General features: G+C 37.2%; 1 long non-coding RNA gene across 1 annotated transcript in view; it reads left to right on the top strand.

Annotated features, from left to right (window-relative positions):
• LOC144378875 (uncharacterized) overlaps positions 1-20,482 on the top strand; it is a 76,910-nt gene that overhangs the window by 16,558 nt on the left and 39,870 nt on the right. Inside the window, exon 2 of the long non-coding RNA XR_013440799.1 lies at positions 4,984-5,066. This is a non-coding gene — a long non-coding RNA (uncharacterized LOC144378875). The remainder of the gene's footprint in view (positions 1-4,983; positions 5,067-20,482) is intronic.

The following is a 20,482-nucleotide window of genomic DNA, read 5'->3' as shown; positions in this document are numbered from 1 at the left end:
TGCCCAATGTCTTAAACTGGAAGTCTGAAAGTAAGTTCCACTAGCTCAATAGCTTTTATATTAACCCAGTCTCAACATTTTTTTTTTTTTAATATTAACTTACATTTCTTTTGAAGTGTCCTTTGGAACATGATTCCTATTGTACATGCCGTGAAAAAATATTCCTGAGGCAAATACACTTGGAAAATGCTGCATACTATAGCTCCTTGTGAAGAATAACAATGTGTAAAAGCTAAGGAAAGAGTCCAAGAAGTGCTGTATTAGAGAAACTTGTCTGACTTAGTTTAACCAAGAATTTCCCAAATGTATTTAACCATAGAAAACTTTTATTTAATGACACTTTTTAGCAAGTCCAGGAACACATTTTGGAAAGTGCTCCAATAACTTGACCAATTTCTTTATTCAAACTTCTCCCTTCAATCCATCTTACTTCTGCCACGAGAATTATTTTTCTATAATTATATGTCTGATCATATCATCCCTGTGTTCAAAAGCCTTTAATGGCTTCACAGTAGTGATCGAATAGATTCAAACTCTTGACTATGGTATCCAAAACTTGAGGTTTCTTCTGCAATTCATCTTTACCAGTTGTAACGACAAGTTAGAGAATAATTCCTTGCACATTGTCGGTGCTTTATGAAAGAATTTGCCTCTCCTCAGCCCCAGGTCTTCCTGATTGCAAGTCAGCAGGCATCAACATTTTCACTCACTTTTATGTCTTTCTGCTTTGGATAAGTCCATCCCCTCATCTGGAATATCCTTTTTCTTTACTTCTGTCAACCAAAATTCTTCAATGTGCATCTTAACGAACACTATAGGGTGACAATTTCCTTTGCTTTCTCCATATCCCTAAAGAAACTAATCACAATGTTAGGTATGTTCTCATTATACTCTGAATATCTTTCTCCACCTATTTGCTCCATGTACATAGATGGAAACATCTTTAAAGGACAGGTCCAGGGCTTCTCAGTCTTGGCACTCTTGTCATTTTGCACCGAATGACTCTTTGCTGAATAGAACTGCTCCATGCACGGCACTTGAACAGTATGTTTAGGACCATCCCTGGCCTCTACCCACCAGACACTAGTAGCACCCCTCCCTCCAGACCCCTCCCTCCAGATATTGCCAAACGTTTCCTGGGGGGAGGGTGCAAAATTGCCACAGTCAAGAACCAATATTCTAGACTAAACTTTTGCATCTCCCTGGCCTTAGTCCTGTGCCCACCAAATAGCCACTGAATTCAACATAATTGAATGTTTTTATTTGCCCCTTGAGGGCTTAATTGTAGTTGACAAGGAGAAAAGAAAAAAGACAAGGAAACAAGATATTCCAGAAATGCTGTCATTTGGGAATCTTGTGAGCATCATTATTTTCTAATTTTGGATTTCTCAAAATTGAAACTGAGAGGACGCGGGACCCATCCTCCCCATTCAAAGAGTACCTGTACTTTCGAAGTCTGCTTCTCATTTTGAGGATTTTGTTATTCAAAATTCATCTTTTGTTTTGTGCTCTCTAAAGTGTTCAGTTTTGGTAAAGTAAATGCACAATTCAGCCATTAAGATTCGTTAACTGCATTGATTTGTCTTTTTCTTTGTTTCTCTTTCATTAATGATACACAGCGATTTGTCTCCAGAGACTTTTTTTTTTTATCCTTTCGGAAAAAATCTCATATTTTATTTCTTACAAAGAGTTGTCTTGTGGCATGAAGACCCATCAAAGTCATCATTACATTGCACTTGTCTGCAGTGAACTGTCGTCTGTAAGAATTTGAGCCTGGCACACATCTTTCTGCATTTGTACCACATCTTTCCAAGTTATTTACCAATCTGAGGTGACTTGTTAGTGAGTATAAGATACTTTTGGCACTCTCTGCCTTTAATTTTTCCTGGCTAAATAACAAGGTTGTTTATAATCTTCTAGCTGTCCCCAGGCCAAAATAATAATGATGTTCTTTGTAATTTTATTTATAAAAATTGCTAAAAGATACTGTTTGTCATTAACCTTGATGTTTGTCTACATACTCCGTCTGCACTAGCAATTTCTATGCTTTAGTCATAAATACCCACCTCCCACTTTAGGTGGAGAGGATGAGTTTTAAAGGCTCAACTGCATCCATATGTTAGGATCTTTATCTGAACCTTATCTGAATGATCTGGGCTTTCTGAAACCCTGAAATTCTGAGCTGGAAATTAGAGAGCAACCTCTCTCACTAGGCTTCCCACTTTAAAGAAAACTGGCTAATTCAGAGGGACTCGGTACATGCATGGAAATTCTGTATATCAGCCTCTGGTATCTGATTAAAATTACAACTGACACTTTATCACGTGGCTTTGTTTAGCATGACATATTATTTGGACCCAGAAAGAATCTTCATTGAGGATCCATTTGAGGGTCTTCAATCTGCAAATGAGGAAACCCTGGTCAAGAAGTATTAAATAGTTCGCACTTTTATTTTTTTTTTTTTTTTTTTTTTTTAATTTTATTTATTTATTTGAGAGAAAGAATGAGATAGAGCATGAGAGGGTCAGAGGGAGAAGCAGACTCCCTGCTGAGCAGGGAGCCCAATGCGGGACTTGATCCCGGGACTCCAGGATCATGACCTGAGCCGAAGGCAGTCGCTTAACCAACTGAGCCACCCAGGTGCCCCTAGTTCGCACTTTTAAAAGAAACGTAAAAATCAAGTTTAAAAGGGAAAAAAAAAAAAAAACTTTAAAAATATTTTCTACCCTTCTAACTTGACTCTTCAATTCACAGTGAAATTTGACTGTCCGCAGCAGACACTTTTCATTTTAACTGATTTTGCCTCTGCAGATGTACAGATGTAATTTTAACCTAAACACAAAATAATGGCAAGAGCATAGGCAAAGAGTCAGTTTCTCCCCTCCCTTGTCTTGTTTCTGCTTTTACTTCAATTTTGTATTGTCCATTAATTCCATTTATAAAGACAATTAAATATATTTTCCTAGGCGTCCCCAAGTCATCTTGGCTCTTACATTCGCTGGAAGAAGAAAACATTACTTGTAATCACTCCATGGTTGTCACCGTATATTTTTCCCCATCTTAGAATTAAAATGCAATATTTGCCTCAAGATTTTGATTGGCTTTTTCCAGTTTAATTGTGTTTCTTCCAAGAATGCTAAAAATTCTGAAAATGTTCACCTTTCTAGAACAGTGTTTCTTGAAGGATGGTTGTATAGACCATCTGGGCCAGAACTATCTAAAATGCCTGCCAAAACTATAAATTTCTGAGAAGGCTCATCCCAAATATACTGAATGAAAATCTCTGAGCATAGGTACCAGGTCTCTGCATTTTAACTGAGCCCCTCCTGGGAGTGCTGCGCTTAACCGTTTGAGGTGACTTCTAGATGCTAACTGTTGCACTAGATGACTTGTGCACCCTCTTCTGGGTGCCTTTCTTTCGGACTCCACATCCAGATCTGTCAGTATATTCAAAACAGATCCAGTCTGAGTCTTTTGCTTTTTCCACTCTACAAGTCAGGCCAAGCTACCATCATCTCCTGCTGCAAGAGATGCAAGCCTCCAAGCTGCTCTCCGGCTTCCATTCTTACTCTACTTCAGTCTGTGTCAACACAGCAGAGAGAATGTTTTCTTTTAGAATAAGTTAAGTCATATCCCTCACTGCTCATAGCCCTTCAGGGGCTTCCTGTCTCTCAGAGTGGAGGTCAAAGTCATTACAATGGCCCACAAGACCCTTGTGTCTGGACTCTGTGAACTCCCACCTCCCATCCCCTGTTGCTTGCCCTTTGCCCATTGCTCTCCCATTCCACTGCTTCCTTGCTCTTCCTGGACATGTCAGACTAGCTTCCACCTCCTGGTCCCTTCTCACCCTGGACCGCCCAGCTTGCTCCCTTACTTTCTCCAGATCTTTGCTTAAACTCTTAACAAGGCTTGTCCCGGCAATCCTATCTACAATGGAATTGCTCTACTTCTGGACACTTCTTACCCACCTACTCTGTTCTGGGGCTCACCCAAAGATACCACCATCTGCTATTCTGGACATCCCTCCCCCAACTATAATCCATAACGGCTAGAAATTTTTTTAATTAGTCTAGCCCTTAGAACAGTGGACTATGCCACAGACTCAATAAATATCTGTTGAATGAAGTGAAGAAACCATCTCATCTTAATGGCTCTGGACCGCAGGATCTCTTCTCATTGTTGACAAACAAGAAAAGCAAGGCTTATAAAAGAGAAATCAATGACTCACCCAAAGTCACACACATAGCTGGGTAGAGACTCTACACTATGCCAAAGCGTCCATTCTTTCCATGAATCCTCAGTGCTTCTTAAGGATCCTTTTGTTCAATTTCTTTGTTCTTCAAATAAAAGAGTACTTTCAGCCCAAATACCACATTTTCAGAACGAAGGAGAGACCCAGACAGCACATGGTTTAAGTGTCGAGGATAGACAAAGTACTTCCCTGCTTCCCGACCTTTCTCAGACCCTTGCACATCCACCCACAGTCCCTCTTGGAAGTTCCTTGTTGTATCAGTCTACACAAATCTAGCTGAATCTAAAACACATTTTATTTTATTTTATATTTTATTTTATTTATTATTATATTTTTGGCTCTTGTTTTTCAGGGGCTGAAATCTGAGTTAATTAAACTTATCCATTTATGCCAAATTATCATTGTGAATTCAAGCAAGTGTTTGTCTTACTTCACTTACCTGTAGTTTTCCCCCTTCATCCCTGACCTCTGCCCCCATTCCTTTCATCCTGTAGACATTTACTACAGTGTTTGATATATGTCTTTAAATACATATGTATCCTTGTAAGAAAAATTAATATGGTGCTGTTGTTGTGTACGTGTTAAATTTACATAAAGGGTATTGTGCTATAAATATTATTTCTCACTTGTTTTAACTAAGTATTGTGTTTTTGAGATATGTCTGTTTATTGCTTCCAATATATAATATCCCATAGCATACATCTTTGACATTTTGTTATTCATTTCCCCAGTTCTATCTTTCAACGCCATGAAGAATATTTATATACCTGGACCCTTACAGACCTCTATGAACAAGGTGCCTGCAGATCATAGGGTATGTGCTCAATTTATTTCACTAAGTATTAACAGACTGCTTTCCATATGGAGTGTTCTGGTTTACACACTCATGAGTATATCTCTACACATCCTCTCCAGTACTAAGTTTTGTGATTTAAATGAATATAGAATAGCATAATTGAACTATTAATTTATCTGATTACTTACTAATGAGTTGATAACCCTCATCATGGAATTACTATTTGAACTTTCTCTTTTGTGAATTATTTATTTTAATATTTTTTCCCACTTAAAAATTTTAGATTTATGTCTTTCTAAAATGTGGAGTTCTTTGTCTATTACAGATAGTCATAGTATGTTTATTTTAAGACATTTCAAATATCTTTCTCCAGTGTCTTATCTGTCTGTTAACTTCATGTATATTGTCCTCGATTAGATAGAAATTCTTCTTGTTTAAGTTTTTCTAATTTTTGCCAAGTCAAGAGATATTTACAAAGATATCCTTAAATATTTTACTTTATTAGCTTAATGGTATTGCCTTAATTATTTTTTATAATCTTTGTGGGGTATGCTTTTGCCTTTTATGGAAGGTAGAGGACTAGTGTAATTATTCTCTGTAGAAGGAGCCTTTTTTCCCAACACCATATATTGAGCAATCCATCTTACCCTCTTTGTTTTGTAGCATCATTTTTATCACACTTTTTTTTTGGTATAACATAAGTTTCTTTGTATAAGTAGGTCTGTTTGTAAGCTATGTATTTTGTTTCACTGACATTTTTGTTCCTGCGTATATGCCATACTGCTTCTCTTATTATAATCATATAAAATATTTTAATATGTGGTGAAGTAATTCAAACTAAGTCAACCTTGTTTCATTCATTACAAAACTGACATAATTACTTGCAGACCATCATTATTCTATATTAATCATAGAAGGAGTTTTATCAATTTTCTATGAACATCTGCCGAATTTTTTATTGTAATTATTTTAAATTTGTAGAACAATTTGGGAAGAATTGATGTTACCATGATATATTGCCTCATCCATATAAATGGTTTCTCATTGTTTATTCAAATTTTCTCCTATGATTTTGTAAATGTCTTCTTCTTTGTATAGTTAGTAGCTAAAGGTTTTGGTGTGATTACGAGAGAATTTATCTTCCAGTTGGTTACTACTGGGAATAGCTAGTTATCGAAGGGTGGGCAGGACTTGGAATGTTGGAGATAGGCAAGTAACATTCCAGTCAGAGGACAGGCTTTAGTGAAAATCCACAGCCTGCAGACTGGAATATGTATTAGGGATGGAAAAGAGTGTCATTTCTTTGGAGCCATAGATATCTGGAGAAAGCTTTTGAAAAATAAAAATAAAGCAAGTGGTTGAAGGATATACATGGTACAATGCGAGTTAGGTTTCAGAGGTAGTGTAGCCTGGTGGTTGGAAACGCAGATTCTCAAGTCAAACTGCCCATATCTTGGCTTGGCTTCTGATTAGCTGAGTGACCTTGGGTCTTTCTGTCCTTCAATTTCATCATCAGTAAAAGAGGAGGATGATATTATTAGCATGTAGTAAAGATTAAGACGTGTAGCACCTGGCCACCTGACTTGGAATAAGTTAAAATGTTAACTTTTATTGTTGTTATTGCTATTATTACTATAAAATAGTAAACCATTAAAATTGTTTATTGATTTGCCCGAGTTCAGAAAACAGGTCAGTAATGTAGCTTCAAATAGAGACTTAGGTCTCCAGATTCCTGCTTTTAAGATTTGAGACAAGTAAAAAACAGAGATAAAAATGCTTTTAAAGTTTGTGGAAACAAACAACATTTTTTTTTTGAAAAAATGGCTATTTTGTGCAATTTTTTAAAGGGTCCACTAATACCAAAACTATAAACAGTATAGTGTTCTCAATAAATGAAATGGCATAATACACCCCAAAACTGTCTACATACATTTTTATTTATTTTTAAAGATTTATTTAGTTATTTTAGAGAGAGAGAGTGCACAGGAGCGTGGCAGGGAGGGGCAGAGGGAGAGGGAGAAAGAGAATCTTAAGCAGACTTCCCGCTGAGCATGGAGCCTGACACGGGGCTCCATCTCAGGACCCCAAGATCATATCCTGAGCTGAAATCAAGAGTCGGACACTTAACCAGCTGAGCCACCCAGGTGCCCCATGTCTACATACATCTTTTTTATTTTATTTTATTTTTTTATTTATTTTATTTTATTTTATTTTGTTATGTTATGTTAGTCACCATACAGTACATCATTAGTTTTTGATGTAGTGTTCCATGATTCATTGTTTTTGTATAACACCCAGTGCTCCGTGCAGTACGTGCCCTCCTTAATACCCATCACCAGGCTAACCCCTCCCCCACTCCCCTCCCGGCTAAAACCCTGTTTGTTTCTCGGAGTCCATAGTCTCTCATGGTTCCTCTCTACATACATTTTAAAACACAAATGATATTTATGTATTCAATAATTGAATATACATAAAATATCATAAAATAATTTATGTTCTGACAAGTGAAGACGACGCAGGTATACTTTTAAAAATCTATTCAAATATGCCACCGTGTATTATATCATGAAGAAAAGAAATTCTTAATCAAATATCTATTTTAACTAGTAAAGATTTCAGTGGTATCTTTAGGAGTTGAGGGCCTCTTGGAAACTGAGAACAGAGTAGTAAAGAAGGATTCAACATGCAATTTCTTCACCCTGAACAAAATGAGCATGTCATTGAAAATTAAACTCAAATCGGAGACCTTTACAGAAGATGGCATATCAAGGAAAGCTGACTAGCACTGACTAGCTATAGAACAGGCTTTAGTTTCTTTTCCAAATTAAAAAAAATATAAATTATTTTAGCTTTTCTAATGAGCACTGTAAACATGAACAAGATGAGCTTATATATCTTTATCATAACACCCCATATCCACTTACATAGGAATTATTTCAGAATTGAGGAATTGATAGTAAGGAAACTTCCTTAGCTTTTTTAAGTCAGCATTACAGTTTGCTCCTCCCTGCCATACGCACACACACACACGTGCACGTGCACACTTTATTATTTCTTATGTGTTACATCTGTGTCCCTTGTAGCCTGTAGATGACAGGCCTCTTTGAGGACAGGAAACATGCCTTATAGACCTTGGAATTTCCAGAAGGCACTGCACAGGATAGTTACATGGTAAATCCTCAATCAAAAAGTAGTGGCTTATGCCAGAGAGGGCCAAGATGATTTGTGCTCAGTTGACTAACTAACGTTTTTGATTGAAGAGGCTTTAATTTAGTTCAAGATCCAGAGAGCTCGGGGACCCATGGAATATTACTTACTATTGGAGGTCACAGAAAATGTGTGGGTCCTTATAGAGAGTGGTTAGTGACAATTGATATGCAGATTTACCAGACAAGGTTTGGAGTTGTATAAGCTAGATGATAACAACTTCACTTGGTCTAACTTTCTAACACAACCCTGCAACAACAAAACTGTAGTTATCAATTCATCAATGACCTCTCTTTTGAACTGAGTAGTGACGCTCCCTCCCAAAAAATCATATTCTGAAGCCCTAGCCCACCAATGTATCTTTCTGCTTTGTCTTCAGACCACTAAAATCCCAACTACCCTACCCCCAGTCTCCGTCAGGCACACACAATCTTAATCCTTTTTTTTTTTTCCTTCCTTTTTTGGTTGTTCTCCCTAAAACACTGATAAAATAAAGTGTTGAAAGCCTGAATGGCTTGCTTTGAACAGAGCAGCACAAATTCATACGCAAAAGCTGTTTCCCCTGAATTCCCTCTGGGCCTGATTCTAGGACCTCTATTCTTTGGGTAATAACTCTAATTTGGTTAATAACTAGGATAGAAATAGAAAGAAAGAAAGGAAAAAAAAAACAGTTCAGATAAAGCAACTACCTCCTTACAACCTATCTTTTAATGGATTTCAAATCTAAAGTCCAAGGACAACTTTTTTTATCCCATTCTTTTTTATATTTTACTTCTTTTGTTACTCTCAACAGGAAATGTAAACCATGTGTACACAAAAATATGTATCAATTTGGCTTTTATAGAAAACTCTTTCTCTTGGTCTAATACTCATTTAAATTTTAACTCAAGGTAATAACAAAGGTGTCAAATTTTCCAAACAGCACACCATACTTTTTCAAAGATATATAGAATAAATACTACTGATCACATTTAAACATTTTTCAACTAGCAAATTTATGCCCCAAGCTCTAGAGATTTTAATTACAAGGGTTTTAAAAATGATTCATGTCAAAACTCAAACTGACAAAAAAACACAAAAAGCAATTTTGAAGAAATGAGTATCGTCCATTGATAAGTGCTTTTGTTGCAAATGGAGAAAATAGACCTTTCGTCTGCCTTGGCTGTAGTATTTAACAGTTGGCATCTAATTAATGAGTTATCAGGGGTAGAATCACACAGCGTAGCAATTCCCTTTTCTCCTGATTATGGATTGCATTTTGATGGTAAAATTGTTGGTTGTGTCCCTCTTTAGTGACAGATTTTGTGTGATTAATGTCTCTAGTGTCTATTTTTCTTTGTTCCCTTCACACAAAAGATGCCAGAAAAATCAACATCACCAAAGAAAATGTAGTTTCTATCCCCTTAAAAAAAAAATCACCATCCACCTTCTCTTGCTATGGTTGATCTTTAGCTTAGTGTATTTGAACATGAAGAGCAAAATGAAAGACCACGAAGTTGCTATACCTATTACTGCCAGTCCAATGTAAATTATGGCTGCATAGTTCTGAGCTTCACTAGCCATTTTACACAGATGAGATCATTTGTAAAGAGTAGTTCATTAAAGGTTTAACAAAATGCCATTCAACAAAACATTGTTTTCTGCACTTGACTTAAATATGCAGTCATTTAACCACGGTTCTCTATATTGTTGTTTGTTGACACCCGTGGGCAGATACACCTGATTTCACAAGAATGTGCTCAAATGCATGAGTAAGATAATTTTTTTACATAGTTAATATAAATTTAGCCTCATTGTGCACTTAGCTGATGAGTTTGTATACTAGCTTGTTTGCAAGGGAGAGCGATCTCTTCAAGTTACCTTAAAAACAGTAATTTATAGACAGATTGGTATGTTTAGGAAGCAAGACTTCTCTAGGGACCTTGTTTTATTATCACAGCTTCTGTGCTCTTCTCTTGCTTCTGTTTCATTTCCCTGTGAATTAATTTCCTGTGCATATTGTAGCCCCCATCTTTGCTGTCCCCATGGACCTTCATTGTCATCTCTAAGTCATTCTCTGTCTCAAACTCTATCAGGTGGCTCAAACTCTCAGCTTCCCCAAACCAAATGCTCAGGAGAGGACTCTTCCTGGCTCATCTCACTTCCTTAGATGAGGCTCCAGTGATAAGAGGTCAGTTGATATGACTATGGATTTCTCTGCCCTGGAGTTGTGGCTCATTCCTGGTCTAATCAGGCCCAGAAGGAGCATTAACATGTGGAATGCAATATTGCTTTTGTAGCCAACTCTTTAAAGTTGTGTGGGTAAGAGAAGTCCCCTTAGAAGAGGGTCCTATATGAATGATGCTATCTACTAAATGTTTGTGTTCCCCCACCCTTGCAAATTTATATATTGAAACCTAATTCTCAGTGTGATGATATTTGAAAGTAGAGCCTTTGGGATGTGATTAGACCAAAAGGGTGAAGGTCTCATGAACAGGATTCGTGAGAAGAGACCCTAGAGCACTTGCTTCTTATCTCTCTCTGCTTTTTGTCGTGTGAAGATACAATGAGAAAATGGCCGTCTGTAGACCAGGAAGGGGGCCTCCCCAAGTACTTAGAGAACCAACAGCTTTGCTGTTGGACAGAATCTGAGATGTGAGTAAAATACAATTATTTTGGCTTCAGCAGAGTTGAGTTTTTATTAACTGAAATAGGAAAACGGCAGGTGGGATAAGTTAGTTGAAGAATGGTGGTTTATCAGAAGGCCAGTTTGGAATATGTTAAATCTGAGTTCCTGTTAAACATTCAGGTGCAAATATCTTGCCAGGAGTTGGGTATATATTTTAGGTCTGGAGCTCAGGAGAGAGTTACAGGTTGGTGATATAAAGTTGGTAGTCATCAGCATACACGAGGTAACTAAAGCCAGGAGACCAGATGAGATTACCCAGGGACTGTGTTACTTAGTAAAGAGAATGGGTCACTTGATGTGGATGACATCAACATTTAGAAGTAGAGAAATGAGTGCGACATGGACACTGACAAAGAGTTAGTAGAAAGATAAAAGCTTAAAAAAAAAAAAAGAAAAAGAAAGCTAAAAGCTTGTTGATTGTGGTGTCCTAAGAGACACAGTTTAAGAGAACGTTAAACTGCATAAAATGCTCCTGACAGGTAAAGTAAGATGCTGACACAGAAAAAACAAAAAACAAGAAAACAAAAAAAACAAAAAACAAAAAAACCTGATGATTGGATTTAGAAACATGGAGGTTATATCAGTCAGCTCGGGCTGCCGTAAGAAAATACCGCAGACTAGGTGGATTAAACGACAGGATTTTTTTCTTTTTTTCTCACAGTTCTGGAGGCTGGAAGTCTTATTCAAGCTGCTGCCTGGGTTGGTTTCTCATGAGTCCTCTTGCCTTGACTGGTAGATGGTACCTTCTTACTTGTCCTCATATGACCTTTCCTTTGTGCTCACATACTCCCTTTCTCATAAAGACACCAGTCCTGCTGGACTGGAGCCCCATCCTTATGCATTTAGCCTCAATTGCTTGCTTCAAGTTTTATCACCAAATGCAATCACACTGGGGACTAGGGCTTCAGAATATGATTTTTTGAGAGGGAGGGTCACTACTCAGTTCATAAGAGAGGTCATTGGTGAATTGATAACTACAGTTTTGGTGTTACAGGGATGTGTTAGAGAGAATATGACTTGAATGGCTGCAAAAAAGAATGGGAGGAGAGAATTAGAGGCAGTGGATACAGACAACAACTATAAGGAATTTTGTTAAGGGAGGGCAAGAAGTGGGGATGGACATGAGGAGAGAAGACAAAGGAGATATTAATTTTCTTCCTTCCTTCCTTCTTCCTCTCTCCTTTCTTCTTTCTTTCTTTCTTTCTTTTCTTTCTTTCTTTCTTTTTTTCTTTCTTTCTTTCTTTCTTTCTTTCTTTCTTTCTTTCTTTCTTTCTTTCTTTCTTTCTTTTTCTTCCTTTCCTTTCCTTTCTTTTTTCCTTCTTTTCCTTCCTTCCTTCCTTTCTTTTTTCCTTCCTTCCTTCCTTCCTTTTTTTTCTTTCTTCTTTTACTAGATAGAAAAGATACAGCTTGATGTTTGATTATCTCAAGAGTAAGCTGCCTCTTGCATTGGATAATTTTCTGCATTTACTTTGTGTTGACATTGAGTGACCATCAGAGCTGCTAGAGGCTACAGAATGGACATGGGGCTTGAGAAATGGGTGGAGAATAATTGATGGGTTTCATAATTCTTTTGAGTATTTCAAATTTTAGTTATTTACAGGACATTTTAAGATATTAATATAATATACACTTCTGTTAGTTGGTTTATATAAATATAATGCAGCATTTATTCATATAAACATAGTCAACAAGACCTTCATCTTATTGAAGATCCCAAAAGATGAACGTTTTTGAAATGCTTGTACAATTTGTTCCCTATAGACACTTCAACTCAAATGTACATAACCACTGTATGTTTAGGTGCTTAAATTGCATTTTGTTTATGATTGGTAGTGAGTACATCAATACTTGATTAACTATATAACCTCAGAAAATTCCAAAGTAATAGTAGTATGTGTTTTGTTTGTTTATTTATTTATTTATTTATTTATTATTTATATTATTTTTAAGATATTTTATTTATGTATTTGACAGAGAATGAGAGAGATCACAAGCAGGGGGAGGAGCAGAGGGAAATGGTGAAGCAGGTTCCCCACTGAGCAGAGAGCAAGAGCCCAATGCTTCATCCCAGGACCCTGGGATCGTGACCTGAGCCAAAGGCAGATGCTCAACCCACCCAGCCACCCAGGTGCCCCTGTGTGTTCCTTTTTATAATCAGAGGAAAAAGGAAGTGTTTGCTTACCTGGTATTGGATACTGACTGTTCCCCATGAGTATTTCTCTCTAGAGGTAAAATGCTTTTGCAACATGGTTTATTAAAAAGACCATGGAATTTGAAGTCATCAAACCCAGATCCGTGTTTTACTAGCCTTATAAGCTAGCCTGTCTTATTTTATTTCTTCTCTTCAGTTCTACATGTGCACAACGGAGATAGTATTACATGTTACTATACATACTGTTTGAAACTATGTTTATCTGGCCCACACTTATGCCAATTTTTTCCTGAAATGAAACTCAACATATGCGGGTCTTAGTATTTTAGATCCCTTTGTCAATAATATGGTCTGAGATTTCCTGTGAGTTACTGCTCATCTTACTAATGTAAACCAAGGTCTTCAAGATAGAAGTTGCCATTGAAAAAAAAAAGGGAAAGCAAAATTTCAGTGGTTACTTTAGGAACAGGGATCCTATGGGATCAGAAATTTTAACTGGGGAGTGCCAATAAGGAAATGTGGAAAGGCCAGTCCTGAAATTGACGGTGGATCTATAAAAACAAAGTGAGCTAGAGACTTCCGCTAATTCTACCACCGTAGGACAACAAATCTGGATGGATTTGTCCTTGGTTTTCCCATCTTATAGAAATACAGTAGCAGATTTAGAAGAAATTGAATGAAATCAATTTCATTTTTTGCTTTTATAGACAGAGATGCAGGGCGGGAGGAAAAAAAAAACCCTGGGAAAATATATATAACAAAGAAAACTCCTGCATTGTGATTTATCCCTCCTTTAGTTTTTGGATATAGAAAAAGGTCACTACAGAGAAAAAAGCAGAACATAAATTAAGTTCTTTTACAGAATGGCATTATTCAGATTTTCTATTATTCCATTGTTATTTTTAGCTACTTGCAATGTATCAAGTTTCTTAATTATTCAGGTAGTGCAAATATATGCTTTATTCTCATATACAGAGTAAACTTCTTTCTACAAATAATAGGCAAAGCTAATTAGCAACTTAGCACTCTTATTTAGGCCAGAAGCCACTTCTATTGAACTCTCTACCTTGGGAATATAGCCTAGCTTTAGGAGTGTTAATTAATCTGTTCTTTCAATAGCCATACACTTTTAAAAGGTGAGGTTAGTGTATTGTCACAGAGCCTAAGGCTTCTTGTCCCTATTTCTCAAAAGGATTGGAAGCATTGTATTGTATTTCTTTATAGGGTTTTGTTAAAGAACAACTGTGACTTTGAAAGCTGAGAAATTTGGAATGTTTTGAACAACTGAGAAATCTAGAGGTTTCTGGCTTATATGTGAATGACAAGGAAATAAAATGCCAAATGTTGATGAAAGTTAGAATCTTATGACATAACTAGATAAGTAATTCATCTACGTTCTATTTATAGAACATAATGGAATATATTTTGTGCCAGCCACTTGGGGATACAGTGAATATAGTGAATACAATTAATAAAGAGGCATCCATTAAAGCAATGGTCTTCAAACCAGTTTCCATGTACCTTAGAGACTTGCAGACCTTCAGTGTAGATAAGACAGAGTGGAAAGTTCTACAGATATCCATGTCTAGACAGTCTACTTAATCATCACACTTTCCTGAAGTTAATCTGCCTGAGATGGAACTTTCCCACCTCCCCGTTCCCTGTAGCCCTTCTTCTTACAAAACTGTCTCTTAGGTTCTGCTTGGAGAGTTAAAACTTCCCTGACCCAACAATGATAATAAGAAAATGAACCTAATGACTATGTAACAAATTTCTTTGCAAGTCTGGTGGTTTGCAATTATTTGCTTAAAAAAAGTGGAATCTGATTGAGTTGCTGATGGATTGTAAATATTTTTAGATGGTAGATCACTATGTAATTTTTGCTGTAAAACTCAAATGATGGGTCTATAAGTTGACTCTCCCAAATCTCTCTCATTTCCAACTACTTATTTATGGTAATAAGGTTTCTCAGTACCACATCTAAAATCAAAGATAATAATGAAAAATAAGGGGGAAAGTTCAATGCTGAGCCCTGAGTTATTCTATGCATTCATGACATGTGAACCTAGGGAAGTAATAGATGAAAATATCCCAGTCCATCTCATTATGGATCTTTTTACAATTAAGTTTTCCTTTTTATTAAATTTTTAAGGTTCAAAAATATTTATTTATAAAAATGCAATGGGCTAGGTTTATGCTGAGAAAGGCAGCAATAAATGCAGTTGAGGAAAACAGAACAACTCTGCATTGATATATTGGTACAAACAGGAAGAGCAAATGCATCACACAGACCTAAATGTCTGCAGGCTGATATTGTACATGCCCTTTAGAAACACCATTTGGAAAATATCTTGTCAGTTTAGGTAAGAGAATGAGTACACATGTAATCACAAATGCACACTGATCATGACTTTTTTTAAAATTTAACAAGTAATACTCTAGAGACATTGATATGTAAATTTCTAAAATGTTACATCTTAAATTTAGTTGGCCAAGACCACATTTAGCTATAAGCATGAGTTTAGTCTTCTATGTAGAAACCAGATACTAAATTGTAAAACAAACAAACAAACAAAAAACCCTCTTATTGTTTGAAAATCCCTGTTTAAGTAGGTGGTAAAAATGCATAGGTCTTTAATCAGAGAACTAGCTGTACAAGAGTACTTCCCTTTCACAGTATTTCTTTTTACTTTGTATGTGAGTTATTGCTTATGCTGTAGTATTTAACTATTATAGCACTAAAAGGCAACTATTTAGGGAAGAGTCAGAAAAAGGAAAAGGGAATAAAAAACTTAATAAAAAATTATAAATTAGTCACACTTATAGTCAATTGAACATAAATGATAATTGTAATAATACCTCATTCCAGAAGAAAAATATGTAATATTTGTAAATTTACAGTTATTGGAAATTTTAAAATAAATTTTAATTCATCTATGTATTTTTGTTGTAGGTTAGCATCATTGGGCAATGAATAAAAGACTTTTGTTCATAAAACATGAGATTGGGATCAAATTCTGCAAGAGAAGAGAAATGGAACTTTGAGTTTAAGGATGAATGATTAAATGATTTAAAATAAATGATGGGGGTTTTCCAATTGCTGTTATTTAGTTCCAGTGGATACACTTAAAATAGACATTATAATACACACATCACACACTTTGCAACTATTTAAATTCATGGTTAGCAATTTTAGATGCCATTTAAAAATTGTGTGAGGTTTATATGGCTTTACAAATTATTTGACCACCGACTTCAAAATCGATGACCTAAGTTTGATTCTTTTTTTTTTTCTTATTTATATTGCCTTGTACTTGGACAAATTACATCACATCACTGGGCCTCAGTTTCCTTGTATGTAATAATAGATGTGATTATAATAGGCTTTTGTTGTTGTTGGGTTGCTGTGAGGGTTGAGATAATGAATGTAAAATGTACAGCACATGCCACATAAGCACACATTATATTTGAATTATTAATATTAATAGAATTTGCATGAATACTTTTTACTTTTAATCAACAGAGAGCTCTGGCTAAGTAGCAACAGATCTGTAATAAATTCTCTGTGCTTTATTATTATTTTTGATCTATAGACTAGAAGGCCAAATAGCTATTTGAAACTCACTGGTGACCTCCATCTTGATCACTATTGTCTGGTAAGAGGAAAATTATTCTCCTGGGTAGTGAGTCTTGTCCTTTTATCTGATCAAATCAAATAGCCAAGGAATTCCTGAACCCAGTTCTAGCTGATTTCAGATCCTGCCTGATTCTCTAGTCTCTGCAACCTCTCCTTCCTCACCACTGGGGCATCTTCATCCCAGTCTTATAAGTTAGTTCTTTCCTCACTTCCAGGATCAATTGGAAACTGAAGTTGACTAAATTTGAAGCAGTTCCAAGCTATTTCCTGGTTCTTGGCCTGGAGTATCCCAATTATTTTTTGATATCCCCAGAGCCTTTCCCCAGAAGGCCCTATTCACTTCCATCATATTTACATTGCATGCCCACTGTGGTCCTCTTCCTTATTTCTCATTCTAGGAACTTCTCTAAGTGCCCCCATTTCCCTCTTAGAACTGAGGTTTTGATTCTTGGAAGATTCCTTTCCAGAGTATTTGTATCTTGCTCACGAATTCCAGTGATGTTGGCTAGAGTCCTGCCGGTTGCTAATAGGGTTCCTGTCTCTTTCTACAGGCTATTAGGCTCTCCTTCTGGGGAGTATTGACTTCCCCAAATTTCTTCACGGCTATGATTCAGTTGTGTGGGCTGTCACATTGCTCTGGATATTTGTTGTGGACATTTTTGCCAGGACTGATATTTGATGTTGAATCACGCTGTCTAAGTTTGCTCATCTGCAAAATGAAACCAATAATAGTTACCTCATAGAATTGATGTGAGATTGAAAAGAATTAAAGCACATAAATACTTAGTGGAACATCTGCATAATCAGTGGTCAGTAATGCTCAATAAATAATAGTCATTCTTGTTAAAGCTCTTGGATCAGTGTTTCCAAACTTGTCATTTGAGTCAAGTAATTATTTTACCCCATTGGCATACTACCTGCACTATTATTTCTTAATATATTTTTTGTAGACTTTTAAAAAATTAAATAAATATAGCCTTCTCCTAAGCAGTTATTAGATCCAGGTTGCTTTGATATACCATCTTATTTCATTGGATCTAAGATGTCACTAATTATAAAACACCATTATTTTTTGAAGAAAAAGCACTGTCAATTAATCTAGGATCTCCCATTAATTTCCAGAGGCATTCTGATATCAGAGATGTTAAAATGCTAATATCTATCTTTGGAATCGAGTTATCAGATTTTCCTTAGAATCACACCCCACCAATTTTTTTTCAGCATTATACATACTGTCTCGAGGAGTTCTTAATAACTCCTGCAATTTTATAACCACTTGCACACTGATGACCCCCAACTCCACCTGTCCGGGACGACCTCTGTCTTGAACTTCAGAAAAGCTCTGTTTATCAACCTGCTTGACATCTCTGTGTGGACACCACAAAGACACGCCAGATTCAGTATGCGCAAAATTAATTCCTTCTCTTTTCCCTCGTCTGCTTCTTGGTCTCTATTCCTTATCTTGATGAATAGCAGCACCAGTGAATAACTTCCAACCTGAAAGAAGGGGCTGGCCTCTGACCCTGTCTCCTCAGTCTGCAGGTACTGTGATGTCATCTCTTTTGCTTGTCTCTGCATCATTCCCTCCATGTCATCATGAGGACAGCTTCGGTTTTGCTCCCGCTCTTCCCTTTCTGGTCTATCTGAGTCCACCTCCTGCCAGAACAACCTGCCTTCAATGTAACTGCCCTCTCCTATCATTTGTCCCACACTGCTGCCAGGTAGGTAGCCTTCCCTACCCACAATGCACATGTGCTCCATTAGGTCTTTTTAGAGAGATGCATGGCTCCCTGTTACCTTAAGCATAAAGCCTGACACCCTCAGCATGCCATCCAAGGCCCGTTATGATCTTAAATAGGCCTCCTCTAACCCAGCCCCCCTCTTAATTATTAGCCCCCTGGCCTCTCCCCCAACCCACGAATACCCACCACACTCTTCTCTTAGTTAAGCTGATTTCCTCCTCCTCCTCCACCTCTTCTGGAATGAGCCAGGGCCTCTCTTGCATTCCTTTGCAGTAGCTTCTTCTCTCTCCTTCCTTCCTGTCCCTCCTATTCTCTCCCATCCATCTCCCTGCCTCCTGATCCCCTCTTCCTTTATCCTACTTCTTCCTTCTTCCCCTTTATCTTTCTCAGCCATTTCCACTTCTAGTCTGAGGTAGGTGCTGCTCCTTTGTGCTTCCAGAATCTCTTTTGTTAATTATAACTATAACATATACTGAATTTCTAGGTTGTATTTGATTACCATGTAAATATCTCCCAGTAGAGCTGCTTGCAGGAGAATATTTTAGTTTTATATGGCTATATAACAAATCACTCCAAATTCAGTAATTTAAAACAAGCAAGCATTTATTATTATTTCTCATGCTTCTGTGGACTGACTGGGCTCAGCTGGAGTATTGTCACTTGGCATCTCATTTGGATCAGTCAGATGGCAGTTGGGGCTGGAATCATCTGGAGACTATTCTGGGCTCATTCCTATCTCTGGTTAGTTGATGCTGGCCACTTGTCTCAGCTGGGTTTGTCTACCAGAAAACCTACCAGTATTCTGCCCATATGGCTTGGACTGGTCTCAACATGGCAGCAGGTTCTTAGAGGGCCCCAAGAGTGAGCATTCCAAGAGGCCCAGGCAAGAGCTTCCTGTTCTCCTAAGATCTGGATTCAGAAGTTGAAAGTTCCAGACCTTCTGCTATATTCTATTGGTTAAGGCAGTCACAGAGACTACCTGAGTCCCAGGGGGAAAGAACAGACTCCAAACATTGATGGGTGTGGCAAGAACACATTGCTACTGAATACGTGGGATGGGAGGTGGTGTTGTGACCATCTTTGGAAACTCCATATACCTCAGTGGGGCACTAACTTTGAGCTCTGTCTTTTCAGAGTCAAGCACTTTGCCTGGTACAGAGTAAGTGCTGGCAGTCCCCTAAACAGAACAACATACTGGTTAAAGGCATGGCTTCTGGAGCCAGGTGTGCTTGGGTTGGTATCCCGGTGGTCCCACTTTCCTAGCCCTGAGATCTTTGATGAGGTGTGCCTCAGTGATCACAGCAGTAAAGTGCAGGTAGGCTCTACCTCATAGTACAGTGATGAGGTATGACCAGATTAACATTTATAAGTTATATATTAACATATATAAGACAGTGCATGGCACATAAACTCCAAAATTAGCTGCTATGACAGGGAAGAGAGAGAGAGGAGGGAGATTGTTGTTTCCCCTTCCTCAATCCTTATTCCATACCTTCCACGTGTCTTCGGTCCCATTGTAGGCCACTGGGCAATACTTGGCTGAGCCCCCAAGTCTCCACGCTAATTAAGTCCCTATGTGTGACACTCCATTTTGGCAATCGAAAGCATACTGAATATTCCTCCAGTGACATACATAATAGTGACAAATATCTCAAGGTTTGTTTGGTGTGTGCTGTATTCTCATTAGTTATGCTCTTGTTTCAAAGTTTATCTAGTACTCTCAAACAGCTTTGAACTTCTTCAAGGACTAAGGTCCTGCCTTATGGAGCCTGTGTATGACTGCCTTAGAGTCCAGTACAGTGCCAGAGACACATCAGGTATGGAGGAAATACTTGTCATTAATATATAATATCACTGACATACTGGTAATTAAAGAGAATTTATTTATTTATTTATTTTTTTTAAATTTTGAGGGTCATCAAGGATCTTTTTTTTTATTTTTTTATTTTTTAAGATTTTATTTATTTATTTGAGAGAGAGAGAGAGAGAGCACATGAGAGGGGGAGGGTCAGAGGGAGAAGCAGACTC

Source organism: Halichoerus grypus, chromosome 8, assembly GCF_964656455.1.
Source record: "Halichoerus grypus chromosome 8, mHalGry1.hap1.1, whole genome shotgun sequence".
NCBI classification, from domain to species: Eukaryota; Metazoa; Chordata; class Mammalia; order Carnivora; family Phocidae; genus Halichoerus; species Halichoerus grypus.
This window is presented reverse-complemented; position numbering and strand designations above follow the sequence as displayed.